We start from the raw sequence: 16,214 nt of genomic DNA on the forward strand, positions 1-16,214 counted from the left end.
AGGTGGAAATTTTGGAGCCAAACGTGGCCGGGGGAGACCACCTGCTTCGTGGTAGCCTACCTTCCCAGCAGGTAGTGGAACAGGGGTTCCTGGAGACAGCAGAAGTATCTGTCAATCAGTGCGGAGTGTTGATGGGAAATCAGCTACTCGGCGTTGTAGCAGTTTTTCATCAAGCATCCGGAGGAGGTTAACAGGTTAACTCATCCAATGGGGCAGAAGCTGAATGTGCTCCTGTCCAAGTTGCTGGTGCTGCAGTCCCTCTCTGTTCAAGTGATGAACATTTATTTGCGAAGAAGGCAGTGCCAGCCCTGCACAATTTTGTGGAAGAGAAAGTGGGCAGTCCTTGAGCCTGTCGGTGTGTACTAAAGTGCACGGCAGCGCTGACGTCTGGAGCTGTAACTATGGTCAGGGACAAAACATGTCTTTTACGGCCCAGTGGGTGAATGTGGTTCCTGCACAACCACAACAGCAACTTGGACAGGTCACGCCGCTTCCTCCTCCATGTTCTCAGGCCGTTGATCCTGTGACAGTGTGCGACTCTGCTTCCTCACCCTCCACCGTGTCCTCAGCCTCCACTGTATGGACAAGTCTCAGTGCCCCTTCAGTATACCATGTGTGCAGGGCACGGCGGTGTCACGCTGTTTTTTCACATGGTTTTCCTTGGCAAACAGAGTCACACAGGGGAGGAACTTCTAAAAGTCATTCATAAAGAAATTGTAGCATGGCTTACTCCACGAAAACTGGAAATGGGAACCATGGTGACCGACAATGGGAAGAACATCTTGTCTGCGCTGCAACAAGGAAGGCTGAGCCATTCGCCCTGCATGGCACACGTGTTCAATCTGGTTGTCAAGTGGTTCCTGAAGTGTTCCCCCCATCTGCAAGACTTCCTAACAATGGGAAGGAAACTTTGAATGCACTTCAACCACTCATACACAGCAAAGCACACGCTCCTTGAGCTGCAGAGTCAGAACAGTATCCCCCAACATAGTCTGATTTGCGACGTTGCCACACTTTGGGATTCCACCCTCCATATGTTGGACTGACTATATGAACAGAGAAAAGCCACCACCGATTTCTTGATGAACCAAGCGGATAGGGGTACTCCCCTGTGTAACTTCAATGTCAACCAGTGGCAGCTCATACGTGACACCTGCCGTTTGTTCAGGCCCTTTGAGGAAGCCACATTATTAGTCAGTTGCCAGGATTACGGGATGAACAATATCATTCCACTGCTTCATTTCCTACAACATGAGTCTAAAGCCTCACGCCCCACCCCCTCAGAGCCTCCAGCGCTGGCATGCAGCTCACCCAGGTGGGTGCTGCATGAGAGATTGCGGGGGTTCCCAGCGGCAGGACCCCCACGATCAGACATCTTATCCCCTATCCTTTGGATAGGGGATAAAATGTCTTAGGGCCGGAATAACCCTTTAATGTACTATAAGCACTTTCCCACATTGCTTTACACTTAGATCCTAGCTACAGTGTCTGAACATCCATTATCAGCACTTTTTGTAAAACTACCATAGAGTTTCTATACATTTTTTTTTTTTCGTTTTTAGCTCATACAATCCAGATATTTAAATTGAGACATTGTAGCCATGAAACAAAACTTGAGTAGTTGGACCATGAATTTCCTGCTTCCTGAACAAATGAGAAAAGAATTCCAGTACATCAGTACAACATATGTCTATTTTCATGAAATTAAATTAATGGCATTCTCATAAGGTGGCAGTTTGACTAATAAGCAAAGGTATTTGCTATAGGCAGCACATTTTTCCCATTAGTAATGCTTTTGCTCATCCCAATTATTCTCGGGGAGCTCAGCGACATACTATTTAATCATGTGAGGAGAGATAAAGAGAATATAAAATGAAGTAGAAAATGAAGAAATAATAAAGGCTCCTTAACTAAGCTATCTGGGTTCTTTCAAATTGTGAAGACCTTTCTCGCAGCCGTGAGCTAATGCACTCAGTGGAGAACAATATGTCCCTTAAACTAGCTGAACTGCAAACAGCTTGACAAATTCACTGCTGCAGGACTCTCAAACACTTCTATAAAACCATAGCCTCCTTACACAGCAGTATTTTTATGGGTTGTCCTGTTTAAAACAATTCTGTTTTCATTGTCATTCTCGCCAGCGGCATCTCGGGATGAAATTTTATGTGAAAATGTATTTCCTGGAGTGCTGACCAAATACTTGCTCACCTTGTGGTTTACCAAAGAATTATTTTATGAAGGGTAAATAAGTTAGCATAACTTAACATAAGTAAGGTCAGACTGCAATGTAAATTGGGCAGAACAAATTTATCACATATCCTACTGCTATCCAATAAAATGTAAGAATATTCTGGGTTAATACAACGTGATTGTTATACAAAACACAGCTGAGCATAAGATAATGGGATATACCTAATATTTACTTTCAAATGTTACCTAAGCCACACTAGGTTCAAGTTTAAACTGTGTGAGAGAAAAAGTGAAGGGATTTTTCCACAGCAACCAATCACAGCTCAGTTAACTAGCTCTGGTAAAGTGAAAGCTGAGCTGTGATTGGTTGTTGCGGGAAAATCACTCCACTATCTATCTCACACTGTTTGATAAATAACTGTATCTTTGGACAGGTCATAAATACAGCATCAGGATCTCTGAAAGTAGTGTTAGTGATTATTTTATGCTACAGTTTTTTTACCTTTTTGGGGTGTCTTCACAGAGTAAAGTAAAATTTGAGCTCAGAGGGTGTTCCCTGTTAATGATCCTTAAAGGAATACTCCGCCTCTAGACATCTTATCCCCTATCCAAAAACTTGGCTGCGGCACCCCAGACATCCGGTGCATGGAGCGAACTTCGCTTCATGCTGGATGACTGTGGGGCGGAGGCTTATGACATCATGGCCATGCCCCCTCAATGCAATTATACGGAAGGGGGCGTGACAGCAGTCATGCCCCCTCCTATAGACTTGCATTAAGGGGGCAAAGCCGTGATGTCACAATCCTCCTGCGCTGCACCTGATGCTCTAAACAAATGCCAGGTGCAGCAGGGAGTTTGCGGGGGTCCCCAGTGGTGGGACCCCACAATCAGACATAGGGGATAAGATGTCTAGGGGTGGAGTACCCCTTTAAACTGCAACCCTGCTGAGTGATCACTGTCTCATCAAAACACACTGCAATGTGGCACATATGGATGTATGTATCCTGTCTGATCTCTCTTTATGGCTCTACATATTCCACCCAGTGATTGTGATGTAGGTTAAAGCCTGTAGGTGGTTTTCCTCGCATGTAGCAGTAATGTATTGAATTTGTATCAGCAGGGGTCTTTAGTCTTTATTAATAATCTTCTAACATTTGGCTTTTAGTCAAAGAAAGATAAGTCAGAGTCTGGTGTTGGAGGCGGGGGGGGGGGGGGGGTTGGAGGACAGCGCTCACACATGCCGAAGAAAGAGAGGAGAGCAGTTAAAAGGTTGTTTACATAGTAAAATCATATAGGCGGTGTTGAGGTGTGGGTGGGGAAATAGTGCTCAAACAAAAGTATGCAAAATGTTTATTAATTTGTATTAAATTCGTTTTTGTCGGATTTCTCAAAACAAATAACATTACAACACATAGTTTGTTACCACAACAGGACAAGTATGCTTCTATGCCTGTTCTGTTATACAGCCATCTCAGGACTTGATACAGAGATAGTTTCAACAGGAACACCAGTTTCTCATGGCGCAGGACACAGGATGCCGACAGGTAGGTAAGAGCAATAATGGTTTATTCTCCCAGAATGCAACGCGTTTCACTGCTACGGCAGCATCATCAGGCATGGGTCTCATGGCTCATGCCTGATGAAGCTGCCGTAGCAGTGAAACGCGTTGCATCCTGGGAGAATAAACCATTTTTGCGCTTACCTACCTGTCGGCATCCTGTGTCCTGCACCACGAGAAACCAGCGTTCCTGTTGAAGCTATCTCTGTATCCATTTGTTTAGCCGGTGGCTGCAAGCACATATTCTATATATGCTCACCATTGTTGTGTATGTGGTTACACAACTACCTCAGGTGAGCAGTTATAATATCAGTTACGATACCATACAGGTCTCTCTTTTATTACACCACAGAGCGCTGTGTTTTTCCTCCTTTTAGATCTCAGAACTTGAGACTGCTCTATGTCTGGCAAAACATGCTGCATTCATCAGCCGAAGGCCACTGACTGTTTTAACTGTTTAGATGCAGCTGTCAAAAGTGACATTGGCATTAAATCATTATACATTGGTCTCTATCCATCTAAAACCCTTAGTGTACTATGGCAGCCAAGCAGGACAAAATGTATTTAATCCATTGCAATAGCAATGACAAAAAAAATCCTTATTTTTTTAAATAGGAAAAAAAATTAAAAAAATACATAATAAAATATAATATTCCATAATTGTATTTCTCTGTGGTCACATCACACCAAAAAATTGCCCCATACACTTTTGTTGACTGCAAAGCAGAAAAAAAGTTACAATGGTCAAAAACTGGCATTTTACAAATCTCTCTTAAAAGTAGTAAGACATGATGGAAACTATAGAAATTGCATACCATTGAATTTTTTTTTTTTTGCAGTACAATATTATAAAATCAAAGGTGTTGTTCCAAAGTACAGTCCTGCAAAAAGAACATCCCTCAAATGGCTCTGTAGATGAAAAATTTAAAGCGAAGAAGAAATAATAAAAATGGCAAAATGAAAATTGGTTGTGTCTTGTCTTGTTGAGAGCTTTTTTGCACTCTAAAAAGTACAAAACACAAATAAAACATGTTTTTAAAGTGTGTCCAAAGTACATAATTTTTCAGCATTGTTTATTATTATTTATGTTTATTCTTTTATAGCTCATGGGTATTTTTTTTTTATTAAAACTTAAATATTGTATTTATTTTTGACCACATAGGACTACTTAATCAACCTAACAGCAATGTAACGATATATTTTTCACTTTAACCAGTGGACAATAGGCACACAATAAGTTACATTTACTTTCTTTAATAATACAACTAAACAGGTTTAAAGTAACTGCATAATAAAAAATATATAATAGATTATTAAACTTTATTTTGAATTAAACTACTGCTATAAATGGCTTCCTCGTGTGCCACAATGCCAGAATTTTGTCTGAACCATTATTTGTTTCTCACTTTGCCAGATCAAAGAAAAAGGCTTATTTTATTGAACCATGCATTGTGATTTCTGTTGAAACTCTATAATTAAAATGGAGTTAAGGGAGCAAAAATGCCCTTAAAAATTTTCAAGTTTCTATATTTCATTTATTTTTATTGTGAGGATATATACTGCCCAGTTTATATTGATCTCTCAAGAAATGTGCAGTTCTCCCTAATAAGTAGGGCACCAAAGAGAATTGCATCTTCTATACAAAGGCTCAGGTGGTCATGCGTCTCTATACAGCTGTGCTTCCAACCTTTGGTTGAGTACTATCACAGGGTTGTCAGCACGGTTGATGTTCAGGACTAGACAAGAACAATGTCAGGAAAGATTGTTCCTCTGTAGAACAGAAGTAGAATCTTGTTAAGCTGACCAAGGTTTGTTCTGGAGAGAGGTAATACCATCAATCATGTGCTTGACTCTAGCCTCTGTGAATGCTGATGCAGTTCTACCTTACCAGAACTTGTGACTGCACCATGACAACGCAGGTCCCAGTCATTACAAGTATCAAATGGACAGAATGTAACCTTTATCTTTAGAATTGGAAGTATCAAATAATAGGTATCACCAGAAGCTTTAACTAACATTTCTGGGCCCTGATGCAAAATATGTAACAGCTATCTTGCCTACTATGTACAAGGTATAATGATTGAGTCTTTTGTGGAAAAGGGACTTTTGGGCATCATAAAGCCCTAGCGTGCGTCTTCTCCCTCTGTAACCATTATAGGTACATTTCTGGGAATCACACAAGTAAAGAGGTTGAGAGACAATGTAAGGAGCATAATGCCTAAAGGATTTTCTGTATTAAGAAGCCTAAACATCAGCATCAAGCAGATTATTGAAAGTTCCAGAGGTGATGAGAGAAGTCGATTGTGTTTTGAATGTTCTCGTCATCTTACAAACAAAATACAAAGCTGACAAAAAGTGTCTCCTGTGGATGTGAGATCTGTTGGGAGTTGCAGATTTGATGGCCACACACTGACTATTAGCTAGTTTCATCAGATTGTGGAATTCTTACAAAAAAAAACAAAAAGAGTTATTCCAGGCTGTTATCTTAAGATAAGCCTAAGTATGTATACTTGCTTTATTTCAAGACCGCTGAGCAAAATAATAAAACAAAACAAAAAACATGCAAATGCACTATTGATTTTAAAGTCTAGACAATTGTGTATAACACAAAGGCTTCCTGTGCTCATGCCATGAAGATATGCAAATCTGGGGAAAAGTTTGTGAAATACTTTGTGAAGAACGCAACGCCAGTCTACTGGACATTCTCATGAATAACTGTTCTAATATGTCTGCCCAGTTTTCTACCTGATCTAATACATATATATATATATTTCTAACTTGCAAATTATTGGACATAAAGTAAAAGTTCTACTAGACTAAATAGACATGAGCAATTTTTTTTAAAATTTGATTCGGCTGATTCACCAAATTTTCAGAAAAAATGTGCTCGGTCCGAATTTATTTGTGGTGAATCTGTATTAAAGACGGCTATTTCAGGCCTACAGAGAGCCTCAATAGGGGTGTGGAACACTTTGCCATGCTGTAACACGCATAGGGTGTGTGCTGGGTTAGGGAAATAATACTGTTATTCAGTATGACATGCAGATTAGAGGCGTCGCTATTAGAATCACTGTCACAGAGGGGCACAATGACCGAGCCTGGAGGTGACATCAGTATGAGGAGACATATAGCGGCTGAATGACACAGCGTGTTGGTGGCGGCAGCATGAGGAGACATATAGCGGCTGAATGACACAGTGTGGAATTGGCGGCAGCATGAGGAGACCATATAGTGGCTAAATGACATAGTCTGGAGATGGCGGCAGCATGAAGAGACCATTTAGTGGCTGAATGACACAGCTTGGAGGTGGCGGCAGCATGAGGACACCATATAGTGGCTGAATGACCCAGCCTGGAGGTGTCAACAACCTGATGAGACCATAGGGCCTCACAATTGAAAATATTAAAGATATTTTTTAACATTTAAATTGAATATTTCAAATAGATGAACCTAAAAAGTTTTATTTAATGTGCCAGCAGCATGAGGAGACCACATGGAGGTACAGTGACACAGCCTGGAAATGGCGGCAACATGAGGAGACCATATAATGGCTGAATGACACAGCCTAGAGGTGGCAGAAGCATGAGGAGACCACATAGTTGCAGAATGAGACCGTCTGGAGGTGGCTGGAGGCTTTAACAGGAACAAAATGGTACACCACTTACGCATATGTGGTATGCACTTATGAGGGGAGGACAATGTGTTCCAGTATGCTTAAAACAGTATTTGTCTACAACACCGGCAGGTGTGTACTTTTGGCGGGCCTTTCACAGTATCTAAGCCCTTAAGACTTTAACAGGAACAAAATCGTACACCACTTAAATGTACGAATGTGGTATGCACTTATGAGGGGAGGACAATGTGCTCCAGTATGCTTAAAACAGTATTTGTCTACAACACCGGCAGGTGTGTACTTTTGGCGGGCCTTTCACAGTATCTAGGACCTTAAGACTTTAACAGGAACAAAATTGTACACCACTTAGATGTACATATGTGGTATGCACTTATGAGGGGAGAACAATGTGCTCCAGTACACTTAAAACAGTATTTGTCTACAACAGCAGCTGGTGTGTACTATTGGTTGGCCTTTCACAGTATCTAGGCCCTTAAGACTTTAACAGGAACAAAATGGTACACCACTTAGATGTACACACAGGTTACACTTAATAGAGGACAATATGCTTTTAGTGCTCTGCTCACCCTAACTGGTTGGCTACTATTAGCTTTTCAGTTGTTGTACACACCAGTGCTGCCGCACACAGTCGCTGTGTACTGCATCCAAAATTGCACTTTCTCTCTCAATCTCACACCCTTCCCTATCAGTGCTTCTAGGCTGAATTTGCACTTGAAGTGAATCGCTACTGTAAGAAAGCTTTTCTGTGCAACACACTGCTCTGTCCCTCTCTGCAATAGAACACTGATGTGACTGGGAGGTGAATCGCTGCTGTAAAAATGCTTTTCTGTGCAACACACACTGCTGTCTGTCCCTCTGTAACCAAGATATATATAAATATATATATATATATATATATATATATATATATATATTACAAAATTTTTTTTGTTAACAACAGGTACACTTTAAGCTGCTGCAATTTCACCTGCTTAGCCTTTTTTCACAGACATTTACTAAGATGGACACAGCATTACTACTAAAACGAGACAGCAGTTCATGTTATACTAACACCATTTCTGGAATATCTGGTCATAGAAATGATATTGATTAATAGTGTTTGTGGGACAACCCTTTTATCTATCCGGTAATATGATAATCCGTAGCAAAAAAAAAAAACCTCTGCCCTGCATAATACTTTTTGGTTTACACTTTTGTGTATTGTAAGAATTCCTATGAAGTTGAAGGCATAAACCTTCTTCAGTAAGGTTTGAGTGACATTTTATAAGTTTACCCTGACATCTCAGAAGCATCAAGCAAGTGCTTCTCATAGCATTTAGTAAATCCCTTCCCTATTGATGATACATTTCCTTGGCTATGCATGGATTCCTTCACATGAAAACTTAAACATTTACAGGAGTAATAAATAATTCACCATTGGATAAAATGTCTATAATGGCTAGGATAAGAAAAAAATGAATTTAACTGAATTAATAACATATTGAAATAACAGTGAAGCAAAATGTAGAAACTTTACACATTAGCAATCTATTGTTCTATTCCCTAGGAAGTATATTGTCCTGTCTGTTTTAATGTCTATTGTTCTACTTGAGTGCTAATAATGAATTTTAGACTTTTCTATGGGAAATAAGTGAAAGTCATAAAAAAAAAAAAAAAAAAAAAAAAAATCACATCATATTGATGCTCTCAGACCAAACAGTCATAAGCTGACTCTCTTTGGTCAGTTGAATACTATGGCTACTCTAAAGGAATTCTGAGGTATATGTCTAAATACATTTTTAAAACTATTCCAATAAAATTGTGCCCTTTCTCACTGGGGTACTCTGGATAAGAACAATTATTTTTTTTTATGCTGGCACCACTTTGAAAATAAAACCCTATGCTCACCAACCTCACTCCCTTAGTGATAGCCTTGCAACGTCTTCTGGCTCCCTGCTTCTCACTCTGTTTGTTACTTCCAAAATGGACCTGTCTAAGCAGTGACAGCCCCCTTAGCCAATCACTGATCGAGACAGGAGACCACTACAATCAGTGATTTACTCAGTAGGCCATCACTACCAAAATGGGTCCAAAAGCATCATAGGTTTCTCATCCGGTGATTGTTTTTTAAATTGAGCCTTTTAAATGTTTTTGGAGTAAATCCCCATAGCAAACCTCTCTTGCTCTGGACAGTTCCTGACATGGACAGAAGTGTCAGCAGAGAGCACTGTGGTCAGAGTGAAAAGAACAACTCCACTTTCTCTGTAGTATGTATACAGCAGCTATCCCTTTAAGGACCAGGCCAGTTTTAGTTTTTACACTTTTGTTTTTTCCTCTTCCCATAATGCTTTAAATTTTGCACCTAATAACCCATTTGAGAGCTTTTTTTTTTTTTGCATCACTAATTGTTCTTTGTAATGACATGAACCATCTAATAACAAAATCTACTGCAAAACAAAACAAGTATATATTTGTGGGGTGAAATTGAAAAAAAAACCTACCATTTTGTAATTTTTTTTTTTTAATGCAGTGTACCTTTCAGTAAAAATGACATCTTATATTTCTTCTGAAGGTCCATATTAGAGATGAGCGAACTTACAGTAAATTCGATTTGTCACGAACTTCTCGGCTCGGCAGTTGATGACTTTATCCTGCATAAATTAGTTCAGCTTTCAGGTGCTCCTGTGGGCTGGAAAAGGTGGACACAGTCCTAGGAGACTCTTTCCTAGGACTGTATCCACCTTTTCCAGCCCACCGGAGCACCTGAAAGCCATTAACTGCCGAGCCGAGAAGTTTGTGACGTATCGAATTTACTGTAAGTTCGCTCATCTCTAGTCCATATGGTTACAAGGATACCCAATTTATGTAGGTTTTATTTTATTTTACTACTTTAAAAAAATTATAACTACATGGACCAAAATTTGTATGTTTAAAATAGTCATCTTCTGACCTCTATAACTTTTTTATTCTTCCTCATTCGGGGCTATATGAGGGCTCATTGTTTGTGCCGTGATGTGTAGATTTTAGTGGTACCATTTTTATTTTATTTATTTTTGATCGCTTTATATAATTTTTTTATGGCATATGAAGTTATCAAAAATTCCCAATTTTTGACGTTGATATTTTTTTTTTACGTATATGACATCGTTCGTGCCATTTAACTAACATTATATTTTAATATTTGGACATTTACGCATGAGGCGGTACAACATATGATTAATTTTATTTTTTATTACATTATTTTATAAAAGAAAATGGGAAAGGCGTCCACTCAGCTGATCGGGACATTGCGATTTTACAGCTATGGTCCCAATCAGATCCGCTGAGCTGCCAGATCGTTTGCCTTCCATTTTAGACGCCGCAATCAACTTTGATCATGGCGTCTAAAGGGTTAATGTTGGGCATCGGCCGACCAATCAGGTCACCTGCTGTGGGTGTCACTCCCGCAACCCGCTCCGCCCCTCTTCCGGAGGACGTGAGCGGGTGTAGTAAGTGGACCCCGGCAGCTGGGGACCCCGATCCCCGGTGTCCCTGTTGGGATCGGGGCCCAAGGAGCGGCGGCGGCGAGGGACTGACCTGAAGCGGCGGCTTGCAGCAGTAGGTGAGTGAGAGCCTCCTGCTGTTGCTTAGCAACAGCTCCCAGCATGCAAAAAGGGCATGCTGGGAACTGTAGTTATGCAACAGCAGGAGGCAGATCACCACAACTCCCAGCATTCCCTTATAGGCATGCTGGGACTTATAGTTGTGCAACAGCTGGAGGCACATTTTTTCTATGGAAAAGTGTACCTTCAGCTGTTGTATAACTACAACTCCCAGCTTGCACAAACAGCCAAAGTGCATGTTGGGAGTTGTAGTGGTGCATCTGCTGGTTGCATAACTATAACTCCCAGCATGCCCGTTGGCTGTCGGTGACGGCTGAGAGTTGTAGTTTTGCAACAGCTGAAGGCACACTGGTTGTGAAACTCAGAGTTTTTTTGTTTTACCTAACTCAGTGTTTCACGACTGGTGTGCCTCCAGCTGTTAAAAACTACAACTCCCAGCATACACCGTACATGCTGGGAGTTGTAGTTTTGCAACAGCTGGAGGCACACTGGTTGTGAAACATTGAGTTAAGTAGCAAACCAGTGTGTCTCCAGCTGTTGCATAACTACAATCCCCAGCATCCCAAGCCAAAGTAGTATGCCTCCAGCTGTTGCATAACTACAAGTCCCAGCATGCCCTTCCGCTGTCAGTACATGCTGGGGGTTGTAGCTTTTGCAACAGCTGAAGGCACACTGGTTGCAAAATACTGAGTTTGTTACCAAACTCGGTGTTTCACAATCAGTGTGCCTCAGGCTGTTGCAAAACTACAACTCCCAGCATGCACTGATAGACCATACATGCTTGGTGCTGTAGTTTTGCAACAGCTGGAGGCACACTGGTTGTGAAACACTGAGTTAGGTCACAAACTCAGTGATACATAACCAGTGTGCCTACAGCTGTTGCAAAGCTAAAACTCTCAGCATGTACAGTCTGTCAGCACATGCTGGGAGTTGTAGTTTAGCAACAGCTGAATGTTTCTGCCCCCCAATGTGAATGTACAGGGTACACTCACATGGGCGGAGGTTTACAGTAAGGATCCGGCTGCAAGTTTGAGCTGCGGCAAATTTTCTGCCGCAGCTCAAACTGCCAGCGAGAAACTACTGTGAACCCCTGCCCGTGCGACTGTACCCTAAAAACACTACCCTACACTAACACAAAATTAAATAAAAAGTAAAAAACACTACATATACACATACCCCTACACAGCCCCCCTCCCCTCCCCAATAAAAATGAAAAACGTCTGGTACGCCACTGTTTCCAAAACAGAGCCTCCAGCTGTTGCAAAACAACTACTTCCAGTATTACCAGACAGCCATTGACTGTCCAGGCATGCTGGGAGTTTTACAACAGCTGGAGGCACCCTGTTTGGGAATCACTGGCATAGAATACCCCTATGTCCACCCCTATGCAAGTCCCTAATTCAGGCCTCAAATGCGCATGGCACTCTCACTTTGGAGCCCTGTTGTATTTCAAGGCAACAGTTTAGGGTCACATATGGGGTATTGCCGTACTCGGGAGAAATTGTGTTACAAATTTTGGGGGCTATTTTCTGCTTTTACCCTTTTAAAAAATGTAAAATTTTTGGGAAAACAAGCATTTTATGTGAAATTTTTTTTTTTTTACATATGCAAAAGTCGCAAAACACCTGTGGGGTATTGAGGTTCACTTTACCCCTTGTTATGTTCCCCGAGGGGTCTAGTATCCAAAATAGTATGCCATGTGTTTTTTTTTTTTTTTTTGCTGTTCTGGCACCATAGGGGCTTCCTAAATGCGGCATGCCCCCAGAGCCAAATTTGCTTTCAAAAAGCCAAATATGACTCCTTCTCTTCAGAGACCTGTAGTGCGCCAGCAGAGCACTTTTCACCCCCATATCGGGTGTTTTCTGAATCGGGAGAAATTAGGCTTCAAATTTTTGGGGGTATTTTCTTCTATTACCCTTTTTAAAAATGTAAACCTTTTGGGAAACCAAGCATTTTAGGAATTTTTTTTTATTTTTTACATATGCAAAAGTCGTGAAATACCTGTGGGATATTAAGGTTCACTTTACCCCTTGTTACGTTCCCCGAGGGGTCTAGTTTCCAAAATAGTATGCCATGTGTTTTTTGTTTTTTTTTGCTGTTCTGGCACCATAGGGGCTTCCTAAATGCGGCATGCCCCCAGAGCAAAATTTGCTTTCAAAAAGCCAAATGTGACTCCTTCTCTTCTGAGACCTGTAGTGCGCCAGCAGAGCACTTTTTCACCCCCATATGGGGTGTTTTCTGAATCGGGAGAAATTGGGGTTCAAATTTTGGGAGGTATTTCTGCTATTACCCTTTTTAAAAATGTCACATTTTTGGGAAACCAAGCATTTTAGGTAAATTGTTTTTTTTTTAAATATGCAAAAGTCGTGAATCACCTGTGGGGTATTAAGGATCACTTTACCCCTTGTTATGTTCCCCAAGGGGTCCAGTTTCCAAAATGGTATGCCATGTGTTTTTTTTTTTTTTTTTGCTGTTCTGGCACCATAGGGGCTTCCTAAATGTGACATGCCCCCAAAAACCATTTGTCGCTCCTTCTCTTCTGAGCCCTCTACCACACCCGCCGAACACTTTACATGAACATATGAGGTATGTCCTTACTCGAGAAAAATTGGGTTTCAAATACAAGTAAAAATGTTCTCCTTTTTACCCCTTGCAAAAATTCTAAAATTGGGTCTACAAGAATATGCGAGTTTAAAAAATGAAGATTGTGAATTTTCTCCTTCACTTTGCTGCTATTCCTGTGAAACACCTAAAGGGTTAAAATGCTGACTGAATATCATTTTGAATACTTTGGGGGTGCAGTTTTTATAATGGGGTCATTTTTGGGGTATTTCTAATATGAAGACCCTTCAAATCCACTTCAAAACTGAACTGGTCACTGAAAAATAGTGAGTTTAAAAATTTTGTGAAAAATATGAAAATTGCTGCTGAACTTTGAAGCCCTTTGGTGTCTTCCAAAAGTAAAAACTCATAAAGTTTATGATACAAACATAAAGTAGACATATTGTATATGTGAACCAATTTTTTAATTTATTTTGAATATCCATTTTCCTTACAAGCAGAGAGCTTCAAAGTTAGAAAAATGCTAAATTTAAAATTTTTTCATCAAATTTGGGGATTTTTCACCAAGAAAGGATGCAAGTTACCACAAAAGTTTACCACTATGTTAAAGTAGATTATGTTATGAAAAAACAATCTCGGAATCAGAATGATAACTAAAAGCATCCCAGAGTTATTAATGTTTAAAGTGACAGTGGTCAGAATTGCAAAAAATGGCCAAGTCCTTAAGGTGAAAAAAGGGCTAAGTCCTTAAGGGGTTAATTACACGGCATCAAAAATGCATGTTTTACACATACACAACTCACAGTACGTAATGAAATATGCCTGAAAAAACCCTGTGTGAACATAACTAAACTGTAAGTTGTTTGAATTCAACAATTAAATACAATTGACCTTTTATTTCCATATCTAATAGTTTCCCCTAAAGCACTCCCACTCCTTCCCTTAACCTTTAAAGCATTTGTGGGGAATGGTAGGTTTTGAAACTGACTTTTACAATTTTACAATGTTCTCTATAGAAATGGTTTATATATTTTCAGCAATGAAAAGAGTACAAAAGTTATAAAGATACATGCCAGACTCACCTAAACAACACTCAAAACAATAATATGTGCCAATCAAACAAATACAAAGCATATTTCACAGTGAAAATGGTAAAGACATAGCCCACTTGCATTATATATCTTCTCTACTGTAAATACTACTTAAAAAATGAGTCATACATTCATTGTTAAAGACATGAACAGACAATCTTTTTATCCTTTTTTTTTTTACTTTCTAAACAACATTCTTCAATGAAAAAAGGTAATTGGTTATAGTAAGTGGAGTTACAGTAAATTTACAGTCCTCAATTTTAAGTTAAGTAATTATTTAAAATCAACTTTCTCTGTATATAGATTTAAATGGACATGTGCACACTGTTGTTTGATAATAGTATAATAGATAGTAAGTAAATGTTAAAGGGGTATTCCTATCTCTAAAATCAGTTTTTAAATTGTAGGGTATATAACTTTATACACTTTTGTAAATATATATAAATATATATAACAACAACTATCATATGAAGCAGCACCTCCTTGTATCCAGATGGTTGGGTGCAGGCCCTTGAACCTCGGTGCTCCGGTCCTCTTTAAATATAAATGGATATAGGCAGCACACCAAAATAGGTGAAAAAAAAATCAAGTGCTTTTTTCCAAGGAAAATTGACAACGTTTCAGCGATCTCTCACCGCCACTTGAAAATGGCGGTGAGAGATCGCTGAAACGTTGTAAATTTTCCTTGGAATAAAGCACTATAAGTATATATATATATATATATATATATATATATATATATATATATGATTTTTTCACTTTTTGTGTTACTGCTGATTATCTTTGAACTTTGTTTATTGCACTTTTTGAAGCAGTGGCTGAGCTTCTGCTGACATTATGGGCTTCACATAGCATGGGAGGACTGGGATGCCACACAAACACACTGGGCGAGATTTGTCAAACGATTTAGACTGGTTTTTCCTGTCTAAATTTGTCGCACAGAAAGTCGCAGTCTAAATATGTGCGACTTTTCTGCGACTTTTGCTGTAGTAGATTCTTAGAACATGATGCATGCAAGTCTATTTTAGACGGAAATGCATTGGAAAATGCATTGGTGCTGAATTTATCAAGTGCAACTTTTGTGCGACAAGTTGCATCTGCCCAAAATACGCTGAAGTGTCAGACCATGTTGGAGCAGGTCTAAATGCAGTTTAAGTTGTAGACCCTGAAGTCTGAGCACAGAATTTATCAAGGGCTGTGAGACCTTTGATAAATTAGGAGCACAATAGACAGGAGAATACCACACTAGATTAGTAAATGTCCCCCACTGTCTCCTCTGCCACCTAATTTGCTGAGAACCTTATCTTTATGTAAACATAATAATTGACACTTCAGACACAGGCTCTGCTGCTGGTGTGCAAGATTTACCATGTCAGTGAGTCATGCAAAGTGCTAGTAGCTTGCACACAACCAGTGTGTATGAAGTGTCAATCCCAAAGCAAGACCCGACCTGCTGAAAGCAGGAAGCGAGAAAAGGATTGTCTCTGTGCAGAGCTGAAAAAAGGGAGATCAGAAAACCCCTCTTAGTATACAATTTTAATACTACCTCCCATGTTTGCATGTTCACAGCAATGGTTGGAAAGTAGGAGATGTAACTT

At 39.9% G+C, this 16,214-nt stretch overlaps 1 protein-coding gene across 3 annotated transcripts in view; it reads right to left on the reverse strand.

Moving 5' to 3' along the window:
• CCSER1 (coiled-coil serine rich protein 1) overlaps positions 1 to 16,214 on the reverse strand; it is a 966,927-nt gene that overhangs the window by 715,032 nt on the left and 235,681 nt on the right. The gene's annotated exons all lie outside the window — the stretch shown is intronic.

The sequence above is a fragment of the Hyla sarda genome, chromosome 1 (genome assembly GCF_029499605.1).
Source record: "Hyla sarda isolate aHylSar1 chromosome 1, aHylSar1.hap1, whole genome shotgun sequence".
In the NCBI taxonomy this organism is placed as follows: domain Eukaryota; kingdom Metazoa; phylum Chordata; class Amphibia; order Anura; family Hylidae; genus Hyla; species Hyla sarda.